Below are 13,468 nucleotides of genomic sequence, written 5' to 3' on the forward strand. Positions count from 1 at the left end.
GATGGTCACTAAGTGGTCCATGCTGTATTTCTAATTCGAACTAAACTTAAAAAGTAACCGATAACCAGTTTGAAATAATCAAGGGCAGTTGGGGGACCTCTTTGAAACCTACCGAATAGTGAAAGAGACTAGTGGGAGAGTCCAGGACCAGAGGCCATAGCCTCAGAATAAAAGGACATACCTTTTAGAAAGGAGATGAGGAGGAATTTCTTTAGCCAGCGGGTGGTGAATCTGTGTAATTCATTGCCACAGAAGACTGTTGAGGCCAAGTCATTGGGTATTTTTAAAGTGGAGATTGACTGCGGGTGCTGTTTTGGAGTTTTCCCATTCTCCCTGCGACCACATGGTTATTCTCTGGTTTCCTCCCACACTGCAAAGATGTACAGGTTTATAGATTAATTGGCTTCTGTAAATTGTAAATCGCCCTAGTATAGGATAGTCTATAGTATACAGAGTGATCACTGGTCGGTATGGACTCAGTGGGTCAAAGGGCCTGTTTCCATGCTGTATTAATAAAGTCTAAAGTCTAATTTCAATGATTTGTTGTGCTAATTTACTTCCTATCAAACTTCATTTGGTTCAAATTAATAATTACAAGTTACAAGTATGGGATCTCATAGTCTGGTTTTAATTGGCGGAGATTTCAAAATGCTGTTAATGTTCCTGCCTTCTCTCTCAATTTAACCAAAGGTCATATTACTTTTTTAATTTGATACTTTTTCTGTACCTAATTTGGCATTGAATTTTCCATTGTAGGTTGTATATTTTAGTGTTAAAACGTGCGGCAACAATTTCAGAAACCCTTAATTTCTACAATTAGATATTAAGTAGTACCCTTTGGTGTCCTGTTTCAAAACTGTATCCGAAAAAAATTCTCCTAAAATAGAAACTAATTAAAACCTGTTAGAGACACCTGCTAGTCCTGGAGATCATAAAACCAAATAAATTACTCTGAGAAAGCAAGAATGTATTTGTACGAAAGAAGATACAAGGGACTGCTGGTTTACAAAAAAGGACACTATGTGTTTGAGTAACTCAGCGGGTCAGGCAGTATCCCTGGAGAACATGGATAGGTAACATTTGGGGTCGGGACCCTTCTTCAGAATATATTTGTACACTGCATTTTAATATGCTTTACAATCCTTTAGAATAAAATGTTGGAGCAGGTTTGATATGTTCAGAACATGTGAATCCCAATTTACACAAAGCATAAACAACAGTGAGTTAATTGGAGAAATTTCCTTTTCCATGATCTTGGCTAAAGGATAAGCATCAGCTAAGATAAGGGATCTCTGTGTCCATCTAAAGGGAGGATGGAATCTCAGTCTACTATCTATTCTGAGAGATGGTGCCATCAATATTGTACGGCAGAGTCAGCTGGGATTATGTGCTCTTACTCGGAGGGCTGACTGAGAATACACACATTCTGATTCTGTACTGTTGAGAGAGAGAGAGCCTGCATTACCAGAATGTGCCTACATCCAACCTGCCTGTACAGCACAGCCCAAACCTGGCACTGGACAGAAATGAACAAATGCCAAGCAAGGCCGGAAAATTTAATTTTACATTGTTTTATTGTCAGTTCGGACAAAATTTTGCAATTATGCAAAAGTAAAGTTGCCTTTGATCCCGTGATATGTGTAATATAGAAAATTACTTTACTTCATTCAAGGGAAATTCAAATGACCTTCAGAAAAATCAGTTTTACCCCATGCTCTAATATGAATGTACTTGCCTTTATTGAGTTCAAATGATAGGTACCTTACCTTTTGTTCTGTTCAATATCAGTGGATGGTGTACCAGCTCTGAATACCTTCAATAAATCATTCATATAAATATCCTTTCAGCATGTGATACCTGCAAGCCTCCAAGAGAATAATGTTTGGCATTTTATCTTTTGCCATTTTTTTTTTTAAGATAGCTTCATGACAGTGGCTTAAGTGGTGGTGTGCACATTGGAACAGATGTCAGATTTAATTAGCTGGAGCTTTGGGGCATAATTATTTTAGAAAATGAATGCAGTTCATCCATATCATTTTTTTCATTTAAAAATCATAGGGATTTAAAAAATCTTACTGTATCTCTGGTAAATTAAAACATTATTGTTGGACTGTTTAAAAACAGTTCTTACCCACACGCAATCCGAATTCTGAACACACTATGACAACAGCACATATCCTCCCCATGCATGTACTGTATATTGTATGATGTTGTGTTTTATGTTATGTTTGACGGGAATCAGCCTACCTTGTAACATCCTGTACTGAACCTGAATTTCACCAGCTTGACTGTGTGGTCATTAAATAATCTAATCTAATCTAATCTATTGGCAGCTGTGATGCTTTTGAATTATCTTTACTGGTTCATTATCTAATGCCTTTTAAGCAACACCTAAATATGGCAGTAAGTTTTATTTGCAGTAACTAAAACTGCATTAAACCACACATAGCCTTGACTGTTCTGTTTACGTGTTTGATTGATATGTGCATTATCTGATTAAGGTCAACGATATAATGACTTGGCATTATGGTTTTGTCCTTCATTGGTGTTTTTAAAATCTCACGATCTACGACTAATGTATGTCACTTGCTTCTGGATGGTTTAGACTTTAGACTTTAGAGATACAGCACGGAAACAGGCCCTTCAGTCCACCAAGTCTGTGCCGACCAGTGATCTCCGTACACTAGCACTATCCTACATACTAGGGACAATTTACAATTTTTACCAAAGCCAATTAACCTACAAGCCTGTAGATGTTTAGAGTGTGTGGGGAAACCAGAGCACTCGGAGGAAGCCCATGCGGTTACGGAAACGTAATTCAATGATATCAGAAATCCCCTCTCTAGTTTGTACAATCTTGAGGGGCCCATTTCCTACATCAAAGTGGTCATCAAATCAGAACTCAAGACTGTTGGCATTCTATATTTGGGCAGTTTGCCATTTTCGGGAGCCTTGTTTTGTTCCCCTTGGCTACAGATTTGTACAAGTCTCATCCCAGCCCCTCCTTTGTGGCAATGTCTGGTTGATTAGTGCCCCACGTTCATGTTCTCCTTTAACCAGTGAAATAAAATGCATTGGCCTTTTCAAACAAGTTCATTCTGAGTTATCTACATTGTTCCGTTTACTCAAGATTACAGCTTGCTGTTCATGCAAAGCTTTATATATTTTCATATATGTAATTTTCCAAAGTACAACGGGTAAGAAACATAATCTAAGAACATAAAAGGTTTTAAAAGGCCAAGTATTTTTTTAATCACTTCAGTACTGGAAAATATACAATGAGAAAAAGTACATTTGGTTGCTTGTGACTTCCATAGGACAACAGATGAGTATCCTGAGTGGAGTTTGTGTGATTTTTCCCTCCACCTTGCCTTCCTTCCTTCCTTCCACCACTAAAAGTTGGTTAACCAGTTCCACACTTCACAGCAATGTTTCCATCTTTGGATCCCACCGAACCTAGCCAACAATTGACCTATCGGGGAAACTCCCTGCATGAGGTCATGTGTTGCCGGCCCTTATTTGTCTTGGTCTTTTCTTGCTTCCAGTTCCCCTCCATCCCCACTCCAATCAGTCTGTAGAAGGGTCCTGACACAAAACGGCATCTATCCATTTTCTCCAGAGATGCTGCCCGACCCAGTGACTTATTCCAGCATTTTGTGTCTACCTTTGGTTTGGTTGATCAGAAGGTGGTGTTTACAAAACAGATGGCGAATCTGCCTGGATTTGTGTGTGCACCAATTTTTTTTTTCAAAAATAGTAAATGAGGTATCCTAAAGTGTCTCAGCTAGTTAGTGATCCCAAATTAAATACACTTTCTAAACACCATGACTTGGGTGTGAATGATATCGACGTCAGTCCAACTAATGGATTAGCAGGTGAGTTGATGTGACCTTTGAGTAAAATGTTTACATTTTTTCACACCCGTGCTGCAACATTGCCGCATCTCATGCAGGAAGGAACTGCAGATGCTGGTTTAAACCGAAGATAGACACAAAAACTGGAATAACTCAGCGGGTCAGGCAGAATCTCTGGAGAAAAAGAATAGGTGACATTTTGGATTGAGATCTTCAGGCTGAGAGTCAGGGGAAAGGGAAACGAGATGTTTAAAATGTGATCGGAGAGCAGGAGGATTCACAGAGGGTGTGCAGCGAGAGAGGGTGTTGCAGAACTCTCGTCGGAGAGAGGAATATAACGTCTTTGAAGTAGGTATACCTTGAGGAAATTTCACAGTGAAGCAGACAAAATGTGTGAGAAGGAACTGCTGAGGCTGGTTTAAATTGAAGATAGACACAAAAAGCTGGAGTAACTCAGCTGGTCAGGCAGCATCTCTGGAGAGAAGGAATAGATGACATTTTGGGTCAAGATTCTTCTTCAGGAGAAGTCCAAAGAAGGGTCTTGACCTATTATTTTTCTCCAGAGATGCTGCCTGACCTGCTGAGTTACTCCAGCTTGTGTTTAACCGCAGTATCTCGGTGTTTCTGCTTGGTTATAGTCACCTCGCCTCACAGGCATCTGTCTTCTGCTTTTATTTTCTGCCCCGTTTATAATTCTTTACATCCACATATATTTTGGATCTGCCTTGTCAGGAAGGGTTCTGTCTACTTGGATATTTACTTTGCATCATTCAACAGAGGATAAATGTGTGAATCTTGTGGCCCTGTGGGTCGGGCAACATCACTGGAGAAAAAGGATGGGTGATGTTTTGGGTCGTGACCCTTCAGAGCTGCTCCCAGACCCATCTGAGTTAGTCCAGCACTTTGTGTCTATCTTCACTATAGTCCAGCGTCTGAATTTCTTTGTTTCTAAACCTTGTGGCTCTGTTGCTTTGGGATTAGCTGTTTGAAGTTGTGCTAGGGCAGTGTCTGAAGAAGGGTCCTGAGATCCTGTGCATGTTCACCAGAGATGCTGCCTGGCCCACTGGGTTACTTCAGCACTTCGTGCCCTTGTCGTTTGTAAACCAGCATCTGCAGTTCCTCGTTCTACATTGTGTAAGGACAATGGTTATTTGGCTCCTCTGGTTACACAGTCCCTTCTAGTTATTTACTGCCCCCTTGTTGATGCTTCCCAATTGCAAAGTTGAAATGAGCAACTTGAACTTATGAAAACTTGTTTGCATTATCCTGCAGCACAATGTATTGGTGCTGTAATGTTACAAATGTGCACTCCCGTTCTAAACCCTCGCATCTGCCAAGATGCACAGGTACAAGTTTGTGTTCTATTTTAAAGCACTCTTTATCAAAATATTTCTATTTAATGGTCTATTCAGCTGTGCAGCCATGTTATCAGGCTGATTAAGACAAAACTGGAGGAAGTGTGAAATTGAAATAAATGCTGGAAATGTTCAGAAATGGAGAGCATAGCACAAGTAGTTGGGAACTTGAACTAGAAGTTATGACGTTCAACAGTTTACAAGGATGTGCAGAGCCAATAGAGTACAACATTGTGAGGAGATGATGGGCAAAGAGGGAGTGAAACACATTGGTAATTATGTGACTAAAGGAATGATGGTGCAAGGCATAGGAGGTGATCATTGAACAAGTAAAGAAATAAATAATGGGTCTTGGAGGAGCTATAAATTGTAGCAGCATACCCCTTAGGATTTTTTTAAAAAGGCGACGTGTTTCTTATGGAATGCTATTAGCTTGAGTTATATGCTCTCAATATATGACCATTACGCACCATATATTAAGGTAGGCGTTACCAAAACCAAGTATTAATGAATGAATCCCATATCCTATTCATATATTGAAAAGGGAAAGGTTTGTGCTTAATTTGATTTTGGAATTAAAAAAACCTGTCATCTGACTGTTGCAAACCTGTATCGGGGGGAGGGATTGACAATTTGGGAGTATAAAGATTGAGTCGAAGGGGAAGTGAGTACAGGAAAAGTTACAAAAGGCGCTCAAATTAATGGGAAGGAAAGTTCGAGAAGGGATAAGAGGGTAAGGTCAGGGCCAATTGCGTGCGGTGCGAGAGGGGAGGTGAATACCGAGGGAGGAGCTGGCCAAAGTTGACTGGAAAGATACCTGAGCAGGGATGACAGTGGAACAATAATGGCAGGTATTTCTGGGAATAATACAGAAGGTTGCAGGATCAGTTCATTCCAAAGAGGAAGAAAGATTCCAATGGGATTAAGGGGCGACCATGGCTGACAAGGGACATCAGGGACAGTATAAAAATAAAAGAGAAGTATAACATAGCAAAGATGAGCTGGATGCAAGAGAATTGGGTAATGTTTAAAGAGCAACAGAAGAGAACTAAAATGACAATACGGGGCGAAAAGATGAGATACGAAGGTAAGCTAGCCAAGAATATAAAGGAGGATAATAAAAGCTTCTATAGGTATGCGAGGTGGAAAAAAATAATTAAAACCAAAGTTGGACCCTTGAAGACTGAAAAAGGTGAATTTATTATGGGGAACAAGGAAATGGCAGATGAGTTGAACAGGTACTTTGGATCCGTCTTCACTAAGGAGGACACAAACAATCTTCCGGATATACTAGTGGCCAGAGGATCTGGGGTGACGGAGGAACTGAAGGAAATCCACATTAGGCAGGAAATGGTACTGGGTAGACTGATGGGACTGAAAGCTGATAAATCCCCAAGGCCTGATGGTCTGCATCCCAGGGTATGTAAGGAAGTGGCTCTAGAAATCGTGGAAGCATTGGTGATAATTTTCCAATGTTCTATTGATTCAGGATCAGTTCCTGTGGATTGGAGGGTAACTAATATTATCCCACTTTTTAAGAAAGGTGGGAGAGAAAACAGGGAATTATAGACCAGTTAGCCTGACATCAGTAGTGGTGAAGATGCTGGAGTCAATTATAAAAGATGAAATAGCGGCACATTTGGATAGCAGTAACAGGATTGGTCCGAGTCAGCATGGATTTACGAAGTGGTAATCATGCTTGACTAATCTTCTGGATTTTTTGAGGGTGTAACTAGGAAAATGGACAAGGGAGAGCCATTGGATATAGTGTACCTGAACTTTCAGAAAACATTTGATAAGGTCCCACATAGGAGATTAGTGGGCAAAATTAGGGCACATGGTATTGGGGGTAGAGTGCTGACATGGATAGAAAATTGGTTGGCGATTAGAGTAGCGATTAATGGGTCCCTTTCAGAGTGGCAGGCAGTGACTAGTGGGGTACCGCAAGGCTCGGTGCTGGGACCGCAGCTATTTACAATGTACATCAATGATTTAGATGAAGGGATTCAAAGTAACATTAGCAAATTTGCAGATGACATAAAGCTGGGTGGCAGTGTGAACTGTGAGGAGGATGCTATGAGAATGCAGGGTGACTTGGACAGGTTGGGTGAGTGGGCAGATGCATGCGGATGCAGTTTAAAGTGGATAAATGTGAGGTTATCCACTTTGGTGGCAAAAACAGGAAGGCAGATTACTATCTAAATGGTGTCAAGTTGGGAAAAGGGGAAGTACAACGGGATCTGGGGGTCCTTGTTTATCAGTCAATTAAAGTAAGCATGCAGGTACAGCAGGCAGTGAAGGAAGCGAATGGCATGTTGGACTTTATAACAAGAGGAGTTAGTATACAAGAATAGTATAGGAGCAAAGAGGTCCTTCTGTGGTTGTATAGAGTCCTAGTGAGACTACACCTGGAGTATTGTGTGCAGATTTGGTCCCCTAATTTGAGGAAGGACATTCTTGCTATTGAGGGAGTGCAACGTAGGTTTACAAGGTTAATCCCAGGATGGCGGGACTGTCATATGCTGAGAGAATGGTGTGGCTGGGCTTGTATACTCTGGAGTTTAGAAGGATGAGAGGGCATCTTATTGAAACATATAGGATTATTACGGGTTAGGACACGGCGCAGTGGTTCCCAACCTGGGGCGTACGCCCCATAGGGGGGCAATTTGATTTTTAAGGGGGGCAATTGAGCGCGACTGAGGAGGTCTGGGTCCAAATTTTCGATTTTTATTTTTTGGGATTTTCCATCAGGTAAACATATGTAGTTTATGTTTCAGATGTTATTTTGAGTAAATATTTTTTTTGGGGTAAAAAAAGGGGGGGGAGGGGGGCATCAGGATTTTAGAGGTGATTAAGTGGGGCATGGCCAAAAAAAGGTTGGGAACCACTGCGCTAGAGGCAGGAAACATGTTCCTGATGTTGGGGGGGTCCAGAACCAGTTGCCACAGTTTAAGAATAAAGGTTAAGCCATTTAGAATGGAGACGAGGAAACACTTTTTCTCACAGAGAGTTGTGAGTCTGTGGGCAGTGGAGGCTGGTTCTCTGGATATTTTCAAGAGAGAACTAATAGGGCTCTTAAAGATAGCGGACTCAGGGGATATGGGGAGAAGACAGGAACGGGATACTGATTGGGGATGATCAGCCATGATCACATTGAATGGCGGTGCTGGCTCGAAGGGCCGAATGGCCTACTGTGTCTATTGTCTATTGTCTATTGTTTGTAGTAGGAACTCGAGCAAACTGAAGCAGTCAATAATAGTGGGAGAGCAAGGCAAGCAATTAATGGTTCTGTTCAATGATCTTTCATCAGAGGTGGAAGATTGCGCTGATGTATATAATTAACATCCATTGTCAATAATTGGCTTCCTCGCATGAGGTCATATTGTTTTGGGGGCTTAGGGGCTTTATTTCCCACTGACAGACAACATTTTGAATGATCTGTGTTGGGGACTTTAAAAAAAAAAAAAAAAGTCAAATGCTTGAAATTGGAAATAACAACATTACACCGAAACACTCGGCAGGTTAGGCAGCACCTTGGGGAAAAAGAAACCGAGTTAATATTTCAGTTAAGTTTAGTGATGCAGCATGGAAAACAGACCCTTCTGCCCACTGAGTCTACACCAACTATCAATCACCTGTTCACACTAGTTCTACGTTATCCCAATTTTGCACCCACTCCCTAAACAATAGAGGCAATTTTACAGAGGCCAATTAAACTACAAACCCATCTTTGGGAGGTGGGAGGAAATTGAGTATCTGGAGGACGTGCAAGCTCCACACAGACAGCACCCGAGGTCAGGATTGAGCCCAGGTCTCTGGTGCAGTGAGGCAGCAGCTCTCCCAGCTGCACCACTGTAGCATCCTTCAAAGACCTTTCTTCGGAACAGGAAAATTGAGAAAACAAACCAGTTTAAAATGCAGAGGATATGTGGGAGGGATGGATCGGATGAAGATAATATATCCAATGGGGAGAAGGAGACGTTGCTCTGGTGACAAGTTATGATGAAGCGATCAGCTTGCAAGATTAATCAGAATGATTAGAAAGGCAGAATATTAAGAAAAGGACGATAACGTGCTGAACTCTGGAGTTGCTGCCTGACCCGCTGAGTTACTCCTGCACTTTATGTCTATCTTTGGTATAAAACAGCATCTGCTGTTCTTTGTTTCTAGATAAAGAAAAGGGACAATTTCCAATTATATATTCGTCCTTGGGGATGTATGAACTTCCTGACATCAAGCACAATCTCCCATGTCTTCCTGAATACTCTGTCCATGGAGGCCAGGGTCAAGGTCACCATTGACTTCCTAACATCAAGATCGGTTCAGTTCCACTGCTTATCTATGGCACATCTGCTTGTTTCTGCTGATCTCTGCAGCATTCGGAAAATCAATTTAACTCGCATGCTCAAGGGGAGGGAACTTCAACAACTTTTCTTTCAGCCTACATGTGTGGGCAGAGTATCCAGAGGGATTTACCAGGCTGTAACATTACTCATTTCAGAGACTGCCCTAAACCTCTTGACAGTAGTTGCTGTTTAAAGATGTGGAGGGTCTCCATGCTCCCCATGTACAAGAAACCTGTCTTCTACAGGCACTTAATTGATTGACAGATACAGAATGGAAGTGGGTCCATCGGCCCACCGAGTCTACACCGACCAGCGCCTGTCCAAACTAAAGATAGACACTGAGTGCTGAAGCAACTCAGTGGGTCATGCAGCATGCTGCCTGACACGCTGGGTTACTCCAACACTTTGTATCTATCTTTGGTATAAACCAGCATCTGGAGTTCTTTGTTTCTACTCGTTCACACTAGTTCTATGCCATCTCATCTTGCATCTACTCCCTACGCATTGGGATGCAATTTACAGAGGCTAATTAAGCTACAAACCCGCACATCTTTGGGATGGGTCAAGAAACCGGTGCACCCAGGGAAAATCCATGTGGTCACAGGGCGAATGTGCAATCTCAGCACAGGCAACTATGCCGCACAATGATTTAGTATGGTATTACACATGAAAATCCATCTACATTGTTTATGATGCTAACAGTTTCAAGATCTCTGTATTCATATGGCTATGTTAACATTACGCCCACCCACTGTCGTAATAGTCAAGTTATGCTAACAACCCAATACTGTAGTGGAGATAAAGACTGTCCTGTCATTATGAAAGGGCAGGGGAGACCACAATAGGTGCCGGAATCATGAGCAAACTTTAAATTCTGGATGTGATCAAAATCCCTCGGAAAATTAATAATGTAACTTGAGGATTGAGGGGCTAATCTATTATAGACTTCCATCTAGGTTAGGATGGCATAGTGGCGCAGTGGTAGAGTTGCTGCCGTGCAGCGCCAGAGGTCCAGGTTCGATCCTGACTATGGTTACTGTCAGTACAGAGTTTGCACGTTCACCCTGTGACCGCATGGGTTTTCTCCATTGCTCTAATTTCCTCCCGCATTGCAGAGTCGTGCAGGTATGTTGGTTAATTGGCCTCTGTAAATTGTCTCTGGTGTGTAGGATAGACTAGTGTTTGGACGATCGTTGGTCAGCGTGGACTTGGTCAGCCGAAGGGCCTGATTCCATGCTGTACCTCTCAACAAAGGTAAGTTTAGAGGCAGTAATGGTTTGATTGGGAGCACAATAATCTCTCCCAATATTCTTCCAAGCTGTATTTAGTGCATTTTTAGAAACTGCGATGTGTATTGATTTCTTGCAGTAGAGGAAATAATATCTCTTGACGGTCAAAGGAACAAGGTGAGCTTAAAATTACCATAGCTGAGAACGATTGGGTACATGTTTGATTTGTTAATACATTATTCCTCTTCCCCCTGTTGTGACAGGGGTGAGGAAGCATTTATTTTAAATGGATTTATGCTTCAATTGACACCCAGACCATGAATTGACAAATGAATGTTTGAAAAATGCTTGGCCATTGCTATCCACAGTATTTTACCATGGTGCTTAAAATATAGATATAATACGATGATCTGTTATAAAATGAAATGTTGGGTTGATGTGACCCTTCATCGGAATGTATTTTGATATTTATTTTAAAAATCGATATGCTCTCAGTTTGTGCATTCTCCCTGTCTTTGGAGCTGGACTGGGATTGAGGTGAAAGAGTTTCACTAATTAATGCATTGCTAATTCAACTGTTAAGACATACACTAAGGGCTTCAGTTCCCTTTTAATATGTGCCTGGAACTAACAAGTCAGATCTGGCAAATTTACATTGAAGTTTACATTGAAATTTACATCCTCTTCCTATTGTTTGAAATTCAAATATTTTCATTTCATTCTGCACTTTTGATCTGGTCAACAATGCTGCTGGATCCGATCCAAGATTGCAAATACTTCATATATTGAGAGAATAGAACTTATTTTACTGTTTCCTAAAACGCCCCTATGCCTACCTCCTATGAATATAACTTGGCCTTTCTAGGTCTGACAATTTCCTTCCAGTGTTTCATTTTTACAGACCCATCCAGTCATCCAATAATTGTTTCTTTCGCTTTCTAGTTTTCATTATTTGCAGCAAAAGTGATACTGTACTATATTGAAAATTGAATTTTGCTTTTCTTGTTTGAATTCCTTGGGTCATGAGCCATAATATCAGTCTTTAGACTCTTGATTATTTTTGAAGCTGTTCTTTGTTTTGTGTCTATAACAAGGTTGGGACTCATTAGGAAAATAAATGGTAATTTTAGTTCATTAAGCATAAGACAGCAGGGAAGTTTGGGTTACCTACAACTTCAATATTTCGTTTAGAAATACAGTGGAGAAACAGGCCCTTCAGCCCACCGATTCCACACCAGCCAGCGACCACCTGTACACTAGCTCTATCCTACACATTGGGGACAATTTACAGAAACAAATTAATCTTTAAACGTCTTTGGATTGTGGGAGGAAACCGGAGAACCTGGAGAAAACCCACGCGGTCACAGGCAGTATGTGCCGCTCCATACAGACAGCACCCATAGTCACGATCGAACCCGGGTCTCTGTCGCCGTGAGGCAGCAACTCTACCGCTGTGCCACCCCATTCTGGGGTATGTACCTTGTGCAATTTAATCTTTCAACCAGGAAAACTATAACTTAAATGTCAAAGTCCAATCAGACTAGAACTTGTACTGCCAATATCACAGGGTCATTATCTTATGATGACAGAATAGTATTGTGTCACGACTGTCTAGAAGTATTTGCATATTATCTCAAAACAACGCTCCATTCTGATCTTTCTTTGGAGTGGATGCCAGAATAGATGATCATATGGACTGGTTGAACAGGCTTGAGGGGCAGTGTGGCCGCTCGTGCTCTTGTCCTTTCATGTTATTGCGTGAGAGAGTTAATTGTAGTTAGGCTGCTCCCTGACAAAAGATAATAAACCTGAAGAACCTGCAATATCATCAATGCATGGATGAGATGCACTATTGTGTTTCACAAATAGAAAATGCCATTGCTATTCAACAGGTTAGGCAACTGTGAAGGAAACAACAAAATAAAACTATTGTGTTGCATTATGCTTATCATCTTGTAAAAGTTACCACTCGCACTGCTTATTAGGAAATTCTATCTAGGCAAATTACCTTTCAATGTAATATCTCTATGTCATGTACTCTATTCTTTATCTGTGCACTACGATCAAGTGATTGTATTCATGTATAGTCTTTGACTGGATCACACGCAAACAAAGGCTCTTCACTGTACTTCTGGTTACATGACAATAATGAATAAAACTACATGAAAGCAAGGTTAGTTTTTAGTTTACAGATACAGCGTGGAACCAGGCCCTTCTGCCCACCGAGCCCATGCCAACCAGCTATCCCCGTACACTAGCATTATCCTACACACTGAGGACAATTTACAATTTTTACCGAAGCCAAATTAACGTGCACGTCTTTGGAGTGTGGGAAGATTCCTGGGCGTGCACATCTCTGAAGATCTTTCCTGGTCCGAGAACACTAACGCAATTATCAAAAAAGCTCATCAGCGCCTCTACTTCCTGAGAAGATTACGGAGAGTCGGATTGTCAAGGAAGACTCTCTCTAACTTCTACAAGTGCAGAGTAGAGAGCATGCTGACCGGTTGCATCGTGGCTTGGTTCGGCAATTTGAGCGCCCTGGAGAGGAAAGGACTATAAAAAGTAGTAAACACTGCCCAGTCCATCATCGGCTCTGACCTTCCTTCCATCGAGGGGATTTATCGCAGTCGCTGCCTCAAAAAGGCTGGCAGTATCATCAAAGACCCACACCATCCTGGCCA

General features: G+C 41.4%; 1 protein-coding gene across 2 annotated transcripts in view; it reads left to right on the plus strand.

Moving 5' to 3' along the window:
* Window positions 1–13,468, plus strand: part of syt7 (synaptotagmin 7) — a 403,875-nt gene that overhangs the window by 12,654 nt on the left and 377,753 nt on the right. The window lies entirely within an intron of this gene.

This window comes from Amblyraja radiata, chromosome 20 (genome assembly GCF_010909765.2).
Source record: "Amblyraja radiata isolate CabotCenter1 chromosome 20, sAmbRad1.1.pri, whole genome shotgun sequence".
In the NCBI taxonomy this organism is placed as follows: domain Eukaryota; kingdom Metazoa; phylum Chordata; class Chondrichthyes; order Rajiformes; family Rajidae; genus Amblyraja; species Amblyraja radiata.